Source organism: Nicotiana attenuata, unplaced genomic scaffold (assembly GCF_001879085.1).
Source record: "Nicotiana attenuata strain UT unplaced genomic scaffold, NIATTr2, whole genome shotgun sequence".
NCBI classification, from domain to species: domain Eukaryota; kingdom Viridiplantae; phylum Streptophyta; class Magnoliopsida; order Solanales; family Solanaceae; genus Nicotiana; species Nicotiana attenuata.
In genome coordinates, this window is record NW_017672506.1 from 86,169 (window position 1) to 101,101 (window position 14,933).

Here is a 14,933-nt window from a genome sequence, read left to right on the forward strand (position 1 = left end):
CTTGTTGTTCCCAGTTTTGAAGCATAAAGAGTCTCTAGCTTTTCCCACAATGATCTCGCATGTGTCTCGTTCACAATATGGTTGCGAACATTATCTTCAACCCATTGTCGTATATATCCACATTCTTGTTGGTGCACGAAATCTCAATCTTCATCAGATACACTCTCGGGTTTATGAGCTGAAAAAATAGGTAGATGCATCTTCTTCCCGAACAACAAGTCTTTCATTTTGCTTCTCCAAACATTATAATTTCTCCCATTTAAACATACCATCATATTCGCCTCCATTCCGTAACAACCCGGATATATAACCAAGGCTCTAATACCACTTGTTAGGACCGAAAAAATCAGGTGTCATGAGGAAGCTAGCAAAGCAAACCTTGAACGACGATAATTCAGACAACAAAAGAGATATATACCAAAAGAGACACAAACATTTAACATGGTTCGGTCAACTGACCTACGTCCACAGTCGAGATGAGCAATCCACTATATAAAAGGAGAGTACAAAATATCAAGAGAACAACCTCACGAAGAGGCAAACACAAGTGACACACTAACACTTGTCCCGTAAAGTTCTCTCCCTAAACACGACTCTCAAACCCCATATGGCTACATTGTCGATGCTACTGAATGAGAAGGACAGATCTTCAATTTATAGAACTCCAAACCTTTTCCTACAAGAAAAGGGACTAGCCAAATATGGAAGAACTATATTTTCCTTCTAGGAAAAGAAAAACCCTATTATGGTAAATATGTTGTCCTTTCATTAATGAGATAGGAAAACCAATTATGGTAAGAAAATCTGGACAAATACCTAACAGTATGCAATGCTATTTGTCATACTATTATATTAACTGATGTTTATTAGAATTAATGATTTCAATAATAATCACACTAATACATTTTCCTTTACAAGTTAAATTTGAGATTTATTTGAAATATGCAAGTGTATTGGGAAAAATTGAGTTTACATAGTAAGTGATGGAAAGATGGCGTGTCTTGACACGAAGGCTGGTCAAAAGAATAATGATAAGCAAAGCGGCACGGGTTGCAACAGATACGAGCGGAAGCACAAGAAGAGGCACGGGACGATATTCAAAAAGACTCGACGCTCGTACCTATTTAAGTATAAAAGCTGAAAAGAGTGAACCTCACAGTGCAGAAGAGTCCAGATACAGTATTTAATAAACATTAAATACTGAAAACGTTAGAGAATTTGTATTAAATTACAATGATTTTGTAACGTAGCATTTAATGCCTTTAATCGTCCATAATGACCTTATTATGACAAAGGCAAAACGTGTAACTTAGAAATAGTTATAAAAGGGAGAAGACTGATCATTTGTAGACACACAATATCATCTGAATATACTGGTTTACTTTGTTTTCTGCTATCTATTGATTATCAAAATCCATTTCTTTTATTAATTTCTGATTATCAGTAACCCGAGTTCTTCTAAAAATAAAGCTTTGACTGAAATCCATTTTTCGGTTAAACAAATTGGTTCCATTACCGGAAATCTGATAATCTATTTTTTTCTTAACTTAACCTACCTCGTTACATCAACAATCATGTCAAATGTTAACGACAACACCCAAGGAAACCATCAACTCCAAGGGGACCCACAAGATGTTCACACTCCGATCCCTTCTCCACAAAGCTCGCCTCGACGGTCTCGAGAAGGAACTCCCGATGGATCTCATTCAAACGCAAATGCTCAATTTGACAATGAGGAAGCCATCAATGAAGCTTTACAAAAGTTGATCGCTCAACAGGTCAATAAAGCTCTTGAGGCCTTTGCCAGCCAGTTACCTGTTGCACCATCAACACCGATTCCAAATAACAACACTTTGGAAAACCCTCGTTCTGGGCTTGTTAATTCAGGCAGTGGCGGAATCCCCAGTGAGTCACGAGATGGAGAACCAGGTAACGTAGTCAATTCTGATTTACAAAATTTAGTTCTAACATTGCAGAAACAGCTTAAGGAGCAAAGTGACCGCATAGAACAAATACTTAGAGTACCGCCTGTAATCAAAGGAATAGATATGGATAAATATTCACAGCAACCTTGGAAGCCAAGCGCTGCTCCTTTACCAATTCCAAAGAAATTCAAAATGCCTGATATTCCAAAGTACGATGGAACAACTGATCCACGAGACCACGTGACTGCTTTCACAACTGGCGTAAAAGGCAACGACTTGACCAACCAAGAAATGGAATCAGTATTGGTCAAAAAATCGGTGAAACGCTCACTAAGGGAGCATTAACATGGTATTCTCTTTTACCCGAAAATTCTATAAATTCTTTTGCTGAGCTTGCAAATTCATTTATCAAAGCACATTCGGGAGCACAAAAAGTCGAAAAGAGAATGGAGGATATTTTCAAAATAAAACAAGGGGACTCTGAGTTGCTTAGAGAGTTCGTGGATAGGTTCCAGCGTGAAAGAATGACGTTACCACGTGTACCAGATAATTGGGCAGCTATAGCTTTCACTAGTAATTTGAATGAAAAAAGCTCAGAAGCCACGAGGCGACTCAAGGAAAGTCTTCGTGAATTCCCAGCAACAACATGGAATGACATCTACAACCGATATAGCACGAAGTTAAGGATCGAGGAAGATATTATCTCACGATCTCAAAAAGAAGAAAAGGTAAGTTCAAGATGGGCGGAAACAGAAAAAAGATCAGGTAAAAACAGGTAAGAACCATATATGGGCCCAGCTGGAAAAGATTCACGGTCCAAGCATGATCATTCAAGGTACGATCATAGATCTAGAAATAGAGAATCGGGTTCATCATCCAGGTATGGAAATGATCGCAACACGCGAGAGTCACGAGATGATGATAGAAACTTGAAGGCGCGGTTCGGTGGTTATAATTTTAATGTAAGCACTTTCGAGCTCGTTGCTGTTTTAAGAAGCATGGGTGATAAGGTGCGGTGGCCAAAAGAGATGAGGTCAAACCCAAACAGGCGCAATCCCGAACACTGGTGTGAATTTCATAACGATCATGGTCACAAAACGGCAAATTGTAGGTTACTACAGGGTGAAGTTGATCATCTGTTGAAGCAAGGGTATCTCACTGAGTTATTCAGCGAGAAAGGAAAGCAAGCATACATGAAGAATAGGCAAGAGCCCCCAAAACCGCCCTCCCCAAAAAGGACCATTATGTTATAAGCGGAGGTGAAGAAATTAATGGTGTGACGTATACAGCAGCAAATAAAGTATCTAAAGTCACGATTACCCACGGGAAGCGGGTGCGACATGCCTTAGAGGAAGAAATCATTACGTTTGATGATGCAGATGCGGATGGCGTATTAACTCCACGTAACGACGCACTGGTAATATCTTTACTTGTACATGACACTAATGTGAAACGAGTTTTGATTGATCCAGGTAGCTCTGTGAATATTATTTTGCTAAGAGTTCTACACGAGATGCAAGCTGAAGCCAAATTAGTACCCAAGGCGCATACTTTGTCCGAGTTCGACAATTCTAGCGTCGTGACGAAAGGGGAAGTAATACTTACTACATTCGCAGAAGGAGTTGTCAAAGATACAAAGTTTCAGGTAATGGAGCTGGAAATGGCTTACAACATAATTCTAGGGAGGCCATAGATCCACGAGATGGATGTTGTTCCGTCGACCTTACATCATGTCATTAAATTTCCATCACCGTGGGGAATATGTCAATTCCGTCGAGATCAACAGACATCTAGGAACATTAACTCCATAGCAGATTCAAGCACAAGAAATGAAGAAAAATAGCAATTACAGTATTCAGTTGAGGATACCACAACGCAAACCTCAACTGAACAAGGGCGAACAGATGTAGTATTGTTTGTACATTGTCCTGAAAGGAAAATTTACATAGGGGCCAATCTCAACACAGACATGAAACGTAAGTTGATTGAATTTTTAAAAGCTAACGCAGATTGTTTTACTTGGTCCCATTCTGATATGACAGGTATACCACCAGAGGTAATGACTCACAAATTAAACTAAGACCCGTCTTATCCACCTATCAAACAAAAGAAGAGAAAGCAAGGAACTTTCAAAAATCAGGTGATTCAAGATGAGGTCCAAAAATTATTAAACAATGGATCTATTCGCGAGGTAAAGTATCCTAATTGGTTAGCCAATACTATTGTGGTACCAAAAAAGAATGGTAAGTGGCGAGTTTTTGTAGATTACACAGATCTTAACAAAGCTTGTCCCAAAGACTCTTTTCCATTACCACATATAGATCAACTAATTGATGCTACTGCAGGACATGAATTGTTAAGCTTTTTAGATGCATATTCAGGTTATAACCAGATTAAATGGATCCTTTAGATGAAGAAAAAATCTTCATTATAACAGACAGGGGGACTTACTGCTATAAAGTAATGCCTTTTGGCCTTAAAAAACGCTGGTGCAACACATCAAAGACTGGTGACCAAAATGTTCCAAGAACACTTGGGAAAAACTATGGAGGTCTACATAGACGATATGCTCGTTAAAACTCAACACTCGGGGGATCATATATCGCACTTATCGGATACGTTTCAGATATTGCGAAAATTCAATATGAAATTAAACCCTGAGAAATGTGCGTTTGGAGATGCATCAGGTAAGTTTTTAGGTTTTCTTGTTTCTAATCATGGTATTGAGGTGAATCCAGCGCAGATTAAAGCCATTGAAGAAATCCCTGATGTACTTACAAATAAAAAAGAAGTACAGAGGTTGACAGGAAGAATTGCAGCTTTGGGGAGATTTATTTCCAAATCATCCGAAAAGTGCTTTAAATTCTTTTCAGCTCTTAAAAGGCAAGGTCAGTTTGAATGGACTGAAGAGTGTCAACAGGCGCTCAAAAATTTGAAGAAATACTTGTCAAATCCGTCGTTGCTCGCAAAACCAAAGGTTGGAGAAAGTTTACTCATTTATCTTGCTGTTTCAGAAGTAGCGGTAAGTGTTGTTCTAGTTCGTGAAGACCAAGGTAAACAGTCTCCAATCTATTATGTCAGTAAATCATTAATAGATGCGGAGACGCGGTACCCTCAATTAGAAAAACTTGCACTTGCACTGATCATGGCATCTAGAAAGCTAAGACCTTATTTTCAATGTCATCCTATTATCGTAGTAACTGCTTATCCATTACGCAACATATTACACAAGCATGAGTTGTCTGGTAGGTTAGCTAAATGGGCTATAGAACTAAGTGAATATGATATCACATACCAACCCAGAACCGCGATAAAATCTCAAGTATTAGCAGATTTTTTAGCTGATTTTAGTCAAGAAATGCAATTAGAAGCGGAAAAAGAATTACAAGTGTTCAACAGGTCTAATCCAGGAATTTGGACCTTGTTTGTGGATGGCTCATCTAATGTGAAGGGTGCAGGTTTAGGAGTTGTTTTGGTGCCACCTACGGGTGAAACCATTCGACAGGCCATAAAATGCCATTCTATAACTAACAATTAGGCAGAGTATGAAGCTGTGATTGCAGGTTTGGAACTGGCACGTGAACTTGGCATTAATCAAATTGTAACCAAAAGTGATTCGCAACTCGTGGTTAACCAAATGCTGGGGACTTATACGGCCAGGGAGGCACAAATGCAGCAGTATTTGGAAAAGGTACGGGATTTAATTAGACAATTTCAAACCTGGAAAGTCACACAGATATCGAGAGATAAAAATGTCGAAGCAGACGCCCTAGCTAATCTCGCATCTGCGGCAGACGTGGCAAGCAATGAAAATGCTTCCGTAATTCATTTGTTTCATTCGGTACTTGATCCAGACAAAAATGAGGTAAATTTCAATAATTTAACCTGGGATTGGAGAAACGAGATTGTTGCTTTTTTGCAGTATGGTACCGTCCCTGAAGATAAGAAAAAAGCCCACGCGCTTCGGAAAAAGGCTGCACGATATTGTTTGAATCAAGGTAATCTTTATCGAAAAATGTTCGGTGGCCCCTTAGCAGGATGCCTCGGACCTTCTCAAACAGAATATGTAATGAGAGAAATACACGAGGGGCATTGTGGGAATCACGCGGGAGGAAGATCACTGGTAAGAACCATGATTAGAACAGGCTACTATTGGCCTAAAATAGAAGAATAAGTAGAGAATTTTGTGGCTAAATGTGATAAGTGCCAAAGATATGGAAACAACATGCATAGACCTGCGGAACTATTACATCCGGTCATTGCACCGTGGCCCTTTATGAAGTGGGGAATGGATATCGTAGGACCACTACCACAAGCAAAGGGACAGGTAAAATTTCTACTGGTGCTCACTGATTACTTTACTAAATGGGTAGAAGCAGGTGCATTTAAACAGGTACGGGAAAAAGAGGTCAGAGATTTCATTTGGCGAAATATCATATGTCGGTTCGGTGTACCAAAGGAAATCGTGTGTGATAACGGCCCACAATTTATAGGCGCTCAAATCACAGAATTTTTACAAAGTTGGCAAATCAAAAGGATCACGTCCACGCCTTACCATCCAGTAGGTAATGGACAGGCTGAGTCAACAAATAAAGTCATTATCAACAATTTGAAAAAACGGTTAGAAGAATCTAAAGGTAATTGGCCAGAAGTACTACTTGGTATTTTATGGGCATATCGTACAACAACAAAAATAAGCACAGGTGAAACACCATTTTCATTGGTGTACGGGGCTGAAGCTTTAATTCCAGTTGAAATAGGGGAACCAAGCACGAGGTATACGCAGGTGTTAGAAGAAACTAATGAAGAGGAAATGCACATAAACCTTGACCTACTTGAAGGAAGAAGAGAAACTGCATTAATAAGAATGGCAGCACAAAAACAAGTCATTGAACGATATTACAATCAGAAGGCATAATTAAGATACTTCAAGATTCGGGACTTCGTGCTCAGGAAAGTCTTTCAATCCATGAAGACGGCCAATACCGAAAAATTAAGTCCAACTTGGGAAGGACCTTACAGGATTCATGGTATTGCGGGCAAAGGAGCATACGAGCTAGAGACTATGGACGACAAGATATACCTTCANTCACTTTATTTTGGGCGTATGCAGCAACAAGCCATGTGCTTTCGGTTAATACATATAGAATTCAAAAAACGATCAATGACTGCATCAACTGTGGGATGAGTTGTTCTAATATCAATATCGCGTTGCCTAACAAGTTCACTAGCTTTTGTATAAACATGAACACCGCTTTGAATTATGTGGCATATTGATCTTCTTCCTTTTCTATTTTTATCATTGGAATTTTTTGAGCCCTTTTGTTTTCTTATCCTCCTTTGATGGAATAAGATAAAATCTTATTGATCAACTACTGAACATGTTCGTGCTTTGTGTTGTATTTATGATGTGATCTCTTTTTTAATACTCGAATATTAAAAGTAGTAGCCAGGGGCGGCTCGATATAATTGGGGCCTAAAGCGTAATTATAATTAGAGACCCAAGTTTTTTATAATTGATTTTTTAGTAATTATTTTTCAATTGATAATTTAGCTAACTAATTTGTTGAGTATAAAGTTTTGATGATTAACAAAGTATCACCAAGTGTTCAAAGAACCAGGTCCTCAACGTGGCTGCTTAATTGTTCAGAAGAACCAACTCCTCAAGAGAAAGGATCAGCTCCTCATGTTGATACTTGTACGTCTGTACAAGGCAGTAACTTTATCACAAAGTTATTCAGGTCCGAGTTTGGTGGAAGAAGGCTGCTATAAGTGATAAGGATCGTTGCTCAAGAAGATATGGATAATTCAGTTAGAGACAAAAGTCCCAAAGCTTATGGAATGCTTGAAACAATAGGAGTCCTATCAAAGAGGAAGCTGACTATGAATAGGACTCCTAGAAGACCTCAAGTTTCGTTCAAATATGATCGACTTTGGAATTCTGAACTATCCTTTTACACATCAACAAAAGAGTCATAAGTTGCTTACTCGAGTCGAGTACTTGCATTGTATTCTTCCTGAGTCAGTCTAGTGAAATTGAGTTGTAATCAAGTGTCACAAACAATTAGTGAGCTGGAGTAGGTGTTTTGCTTTACAAGTTAGAGTAACTTGTGAATCAAATAGGAGTAGTAGGAGTACAAGAGAGTATTTAATTATAGTCTTGTAATTGATACATTTTGGCTCATTGTTCTAGTGGAGTTGGAGTTGAAAATATTACGTGGTAGGTCGTGATTTTTGCTCCTTTTGAGCCGAGTGATTTTTCACGTAAAAATTGTTGTTTTCTTTTTATTGTTTATTTACTTTACGCTTAAGGAACACAATAAAGAACCAAGTTCTTTAGTAATCCATACGGGCACTAAAATTAAAAATTGGTATCAGAACAAGTTCTCTCATTTACCCGGCTAACACCTAGAGAGATCTTGAAAGCAAGATGAGTGCTCCACCCAGAATTAATGAAGAACAATCAACTACCACGCCACCCATGTTCAATGAAAAATATTATAGTTGGTGGAAAGCAAGAATGGAAGACTTCCTGATAGCTGAAGACTATAAACTATGGACCATAGTGAACCAAGGTCCTTTGATTCCTACTAAATAAAATGCACAAAATGAAATAGTTCCTCAAGACCCCTCCGAATTTGTGGTAGCAGATTTCAGAATGATGGAGAAGAATGCAACGGCTAAGAAAATTATTATATGTGGACTTGGTCCTGATGAGTACAATAGAATTTCTGTGTGCCATAATGTGAATCAGATATGGGATGCACTCCAAACTGCTCATGAAGGAACAAACCAAGTAACGAGATCAAGGATAGAGCTACTCATGAGAAACTATGAGCTCTTCTCCATGAAGGAGTCTGAGCTCATCCATGATATGATGACTAGGTTCACTATAATAACCAATGAACTGAAATCACTTGGAAATATTTTTATCTCAGAAGAGTTGGTTAGAAAAGTTCTAAGAATCCTTCCAGCTTCATGGGAATTAAAAGTCACTGCAATCCAGGAAGCCAAGGAATTGGACAAAATCTCACTTGATGAGTTGGTTGGAAACTAAAAAACTCATGAAATGAAAATGATAGAACTGCGCAAGGAAGAACCCAAGAAGGATAAGGCCTTGGTTCTTAAAGCGTCTGAGGATGATGAATCTGACTATGATGATCCTGATCTAGCATTATTTGCCAAGTTCAAGAGGTTCATGAAGAACTCCAAAAGTGCATCCAAGAGAGAGACCAATAGTAAGCCCAAACATATCGACAAAGCTAACTATGATGGGTGCTACAAGTGCGGCAAGCTAGACCACATGGTCAAGGACTGCCCAATGTGGCAAACTGAACGGAGGAAAGAACGAGGTGAAAAAGAGAAACGAGAGAAGATGAGAGAAAAGGGTTCCAATAAAGGAAAAATCTTAGGCAAAAGATTTACTGAAGCAATGAAGTAGGCCTTCTTGGCAGCATATGAGGACAGTGAAAGTGATCAAGAGTAAGAAAAGGAGGATGAGGCTATAAGTCTTTATGCTCTGATTGATGAACACCAAGCTGTGGAGACTGAACCCCCAGTACAGCTTGGAATGCACATTGGAAGACCTCTTTTGTTTGGTGAACATCACTATGATGAATGGAAGCAGCGTATGGATATATTTGTTCAGGCTACTGACTTTGACCTATGGGTAATTGTCAGTCATGGACCAATTCTCCCAAACAAAATGGATAGTGAAGGTAACAAGTGCAATAAAAGAGAAAAGGAATACAATGAGGAAGATCCTCAGCTAGTTCAGAAAAATGCTAAAGCAAAGGACCTACTCTACAAAAGCTTGTCTAGAAACACTCTCCTCAGAGTGTCTTCTTGCATCTCTGCTCATGATATATGGAGTACCTTGAAAACTAACTTTGGAAATGAAAACATCGAATTGACTTTGATGGCGATTGAAGAATCCAAAACAGAGGAAGAAGTGATAGGGATGATGGTCAGGAGTGATTCAGAAACTGAAGATGAAGCAAACCAGGTAAGTATATCTGACTTGAAAGAGAACAATGCTATGTCCAAAAATAACTGATGGCCATAATTGTGACCTTAATGAATGAAATGGATAAAAATGAGTACTGCAAATGATCAGCTAATAAGCAACCTTTCTTGTGTCAAACATGATATCAAAGAGCTTGAATCTAACAAAGCTAGTTTAGAGAAACAGGTTAAAGACCTTAAGAATCAGGTTCTTGAGCTCACTTCTTAGAATGAGAAGTCCCCTGATATACATGGTAAAGGAAAAATGAGTGACCTGGAGGATAAGCTTGAAAAGGAATTAAAAATTGCTACAGATAATCTTTTTGATGCTGAATGTAGAAATAAAGTCTGCAGGAAAACCTAGAAAAGGCTAATTATGAACTCTCTAGACTAAACAAATGACATAGAATTGATGCCTTGAACTGGCTGAATGAACACTGTAGCTCTAACAAATCTGGAATTGGCTACAGAAAACATGTCCCTAAGTTTGACCCAAAGTATGTAGGAATTTCTGATAATAACATATGCACTCATTGTGGAAGAGTAGGACACTTTAGAGACAACTTGTCCTACCTTATTCATGCTCAGTTTAGAAGCACCTTTGGTATTGCTAAAAATGTGAAGAAGAAGAGGAGCCAAAGGTTAATCCTCCTGTCCATACTAAGTGGATTAAGGTTAACAAGAAAATAGCTTCTAATCCTCTCTCTTTTGGGCAAGAAGGGATCTAATTTATCCTTTTATCAACAAAAAAGGACTCAATCTTGTCTGGGTTCCCAAAACTAACTTGTGAATTTTGGTGCAGTCTAAGGTGAGAGGAAACAATCAGGAATGGTATCTAGATAGTGGATGCTCAAGACATATGACTAGAGAAAAGAAAAACTTTCTCTCAGTGACAGCCTTCCAAGGAGGGAGTGTGTCATTTGGAAATAGGAAAAGGGGCCAGATAACAGGTATTGGCAAGGTTGGCAAGTCACTCTCTCATGTTATAGAAGATGTGTGTTATGTGGTAGGTCTTAAACACAATCTTCTTAGCATCTCTCAAATGTGCGACAAAGGAAATGAGGTAAAATACAATTCCAAAATTTGCATTGTCACTAAGCTTGATAGTGATGAAATTATTTTAAAGGGCAAGAGACATAACAATGTCGACAAGATATCGATTATGTCACTTCTCCAGAGTGAGCACACATGCTTGAGTGTAGTGGAAGATGATCCACTACTATGGCATAGAAGACTGGGATATGCCAGTCTCTCTCAACTATCAAGTTGGCAACAAAGGACTTGGTCCTTGGGCTACTTAAAGTTGAGTTCACCTCTAATAAGGTGTGTGATGCATGTGTTAGAGGGAAACATGTAAGGTCATACTTTAAATTTAAAAAGTTTGTAAGTACTTCTAAACCTCTGGAACTCATTCACATGGACCTATGTGGACCAATGAGAATAAGGAGCAGAGGAGGTAAGAGGTATGTATTTGTGATTGTTGATGACTTCTCTAGGTATACCTGGACTTTGTTTTTGGAATCCAAAGATGAAACCTTTGATGTTTTCTGTGTATTTTTTAGAATGATTCAACAAAATCTAGGGTGCATGTATTAAGTATAAGAACTGACCATGGAACTCAATTTGAAAATTCAAAATTCCTTGAGTTCTGTGGCTTATATAGTATTGACCACAATTTCTCTGCACCTAGAACTCCACAACAAAATGGGTTGTATAAAGAAAGAATAGATACTTAGAAGACGTGGGAAGGACCATGTTGATTGCTAGTGGACTACCTAAGAGTTTCTGGGCTGACGCCATCGATATTGCTTGCTACCTGCTAAATAGATGCATGGTCAGACCCATTCTTGAGAAAACTCCCTGTGAGTTACTTCGAGGAAGAAAACTCAACATCACTCACTTGAGAGCCTTAAATGTTTTGTCCATAATAATGGTAAAGAAGCTCTAGGTAAGTTTAATGACAAAAGTGATGAGGGAATTTTCTTGGGTTACTCTCTATATAGTAAGGCTTATAAGGTTTTTAATAAAAGAACTATGTGTGTGGAAGAAAATATTCATGTTATTTTTGATGAATCTAACAATTTGGCTGAGAAAGGTCTACAGGATGAAGATTATGACATAGGGTTCACTAGTGATGGAGATACAAAGGAATCTGAACCTCAGTATGAAGATAGATCTAAAAACCACAAGGAAATTGACAGTGATCATGAGGGACAGGAAGAAGAAAGAACTACTCTAACTGTTCACCAAACTAATGAAGCCACACCTACTGAACCTGCTCCTTTGGGTCACTCCTCAGGTATATCTTCTCTGGGTATACAAATCAGACCATGGAAGCATCAAAGTTCACATCCTCTTGAGAATATCATCTCTGATCCAGATGCAGGGGTGCAAACCAGGTCTTTTCTAAGACATCTATGTGCACTCATAGCATTCCTCTCACAAGTTGAACCTAAGACCATCAAAGAAGCTCTAAAGGATCCAGACTGGATCATAGCCATGCAAAAGGAGCTAAATTAGTTTGAATGAAGCAAGGTATGGCACCAGGTACAGAAACCCAAGAACAGAACTGTCATAGGTTCCAGATGGGTGTTCAGAAACAAGTTGGATGAACAAGGAAATATCACAAGGAACAAGGCCAGACCGGTGGTTCAGGGATACAATCAAGAGGAGGGAATTGACTATGATGAGACATTTGCACCTGTAGCTAGAATGGAGGCTATAAGAATGCTAATAGCCTTTGCTAACCACATGGAGTTCACCTTATATCAAATGGATGAAAAGAGTGCCTTTTTGAATGTTTACCTAAAGGAGGAAGTGTTTGTGAAACAACCTCCTGGATTTGAAAGTGAAGAATTTTCTGACTATGTGTTCAAACTCGGTAAAGCACTTTATGACTGAAACAGGCTTCAAGAGCTTGGTATGAAAGGCTCTCAAAATTCCTCTTGACCAATAATTTTGTAAGAGGAAAGGCGGACAACACTCTATTTCTAAGGAGCAGAGGGAAGAATATTCTGATTGTGCAAGTGTATATGGATGACATTATCTTTGGGGCTATCAATAAAGCAATGTGCAAGGAATTTGCTGAGATGATGGAAAATGAATTTGAAATGAGCATGATGGGTGAACTGAACTTCTTTCTAGGGCTGCAAATCAAGCAAACACCCACTAGAAGCATGATACATCGGAAGAAATATATCAAACAACTGCTGAAGAAGTTCAATATGGACTCCTCTAAGTCTATTGACACACCCATTGCAACTACAACAAAACTGGACCTTGATGAAGAAGGGAAAAGTGTGGAACAGAAACTATATAGAGGAATGATTGGGTCACTGTTGTACCTCACAGCAAGTAGGCCTGATATAGTGTTCAGTGTGATCATGTGCAAGATTTCAGGCAAATTCCAAGGAATCTCGCCTGAAGGCTATCAAAAGGATACTAAGATATCTCAAGGGGACCCCTAGCCTCTGTCTATGGTATCCCAGAGGGTATAGCTTTGATCTAGTTGGTTATGCTGATTAAGCAGGTTTCCATGTTAACAGGAAAAACACTTCAGGAACAGCTCATTTTCTAGGTTCTTGTCTGGTGTCTTAGAGAACCAAGAAGCAAAACTTAGTGGCCTTATCTACAGCTGAGGCTGAATATGTGGAAACAACATCCTGTTGTGCTCAGTTGCTATGGATAAGACAACAGCTAAGGGACTATGGTATATTTGTTTATTGTGTTCCTATTTTCTAAGAGAATGCTGGTGCCATAAACATTGCTAAAAATCCATGTCAGCACAAGAGAACCAAGCACATTGATATTAGACATCACTTTCTCAGAGACAATGTTGAAAAGGGGAATATCTCAATTAACTTTTATAAAATTGAAGATCAAATTGCTGATATTTTTACTAAAGTTCTGAGTAGGAATCACTTTTAAAAGAATTTCCTACTAAGTTGATTCTCGGTGATTGACTTGAAAAGGCATAATTAGATATAGATAATTAAGTACAATGTGTTTGATTCAGCTTTGTGCTTGTATTAAGCTCACACACTTGCTTGGAAAATCTGGATGATAACTATGTTGTATGGTACTGATATGAGGTGCTGAAGCACTATCGTAGAAAAAAACAAGGAGTTGGTTCTTTGACTCAGGTACGTGCCATACTGTCTTAAGTCACTAGGACTTTATATCCTAAATTTATTACTATACTCAGACTTCTAATTCCGTTGGCATCACTTCCAGTCATCTTCTAGTTAAAGAGTAAGGGGGAATCTTAGTACAATTAGAGCTCGATTACTCCTGAAATCCTAACAGTCAAAGTAACCGTTATAAGAGCCCCGTTAGAACTCAAATTCGGTCACCTTCTCTCTTCCAGTCAAATCAGGACCAACATCTTCAAAAGGCTCTAATGATCAGGTTCTCAAACCTCACTGTTCTCTCAAACCCTAAGCAAGAATCAAGAGCAATTATCAAGAACTAATTCTCCCTTTCTCTTCTTCGAGTCTCTCATCTGAACATCATGCCTAAAGCCGGTCAAAAACCTTCTAAGGCCAAATCATCAACCAACGCTGAAGCAAAACCCAAAATCATGAAGCCCAAATAGAAGAAAAATGCCAAGTCATCAAGGAAACCCACACCTATTCCTTCTCCTTCGATATCCTCGACTATACCTACATCATCATTCCTTGTTCCTGATGTTCATATCATCCCCACCTCCACTGCATACCCTCCTCCAAAACAAAAAACCCATACACTTGAGCTTACTACGAAAAGCACCTCTAAGTCAACAAAGGTCAAGGCCACTCCAAGAAAATGTGTCGAGAAAGTGCCTAATGTTGTTACAGGGTGACATTGTAGCCAAGGAATCTGTGGTTCAGGGGGAATCAGTGTCAGTTACTACTGACCAGGTACAACATCCTCCTTCTAAATTAGATGTTTTTGTATGTGCTATAGATGTTGCACCCCTAGATACTCTCCCACCCACGACTGAGAAGCCACAAGTGGAGAAATTCA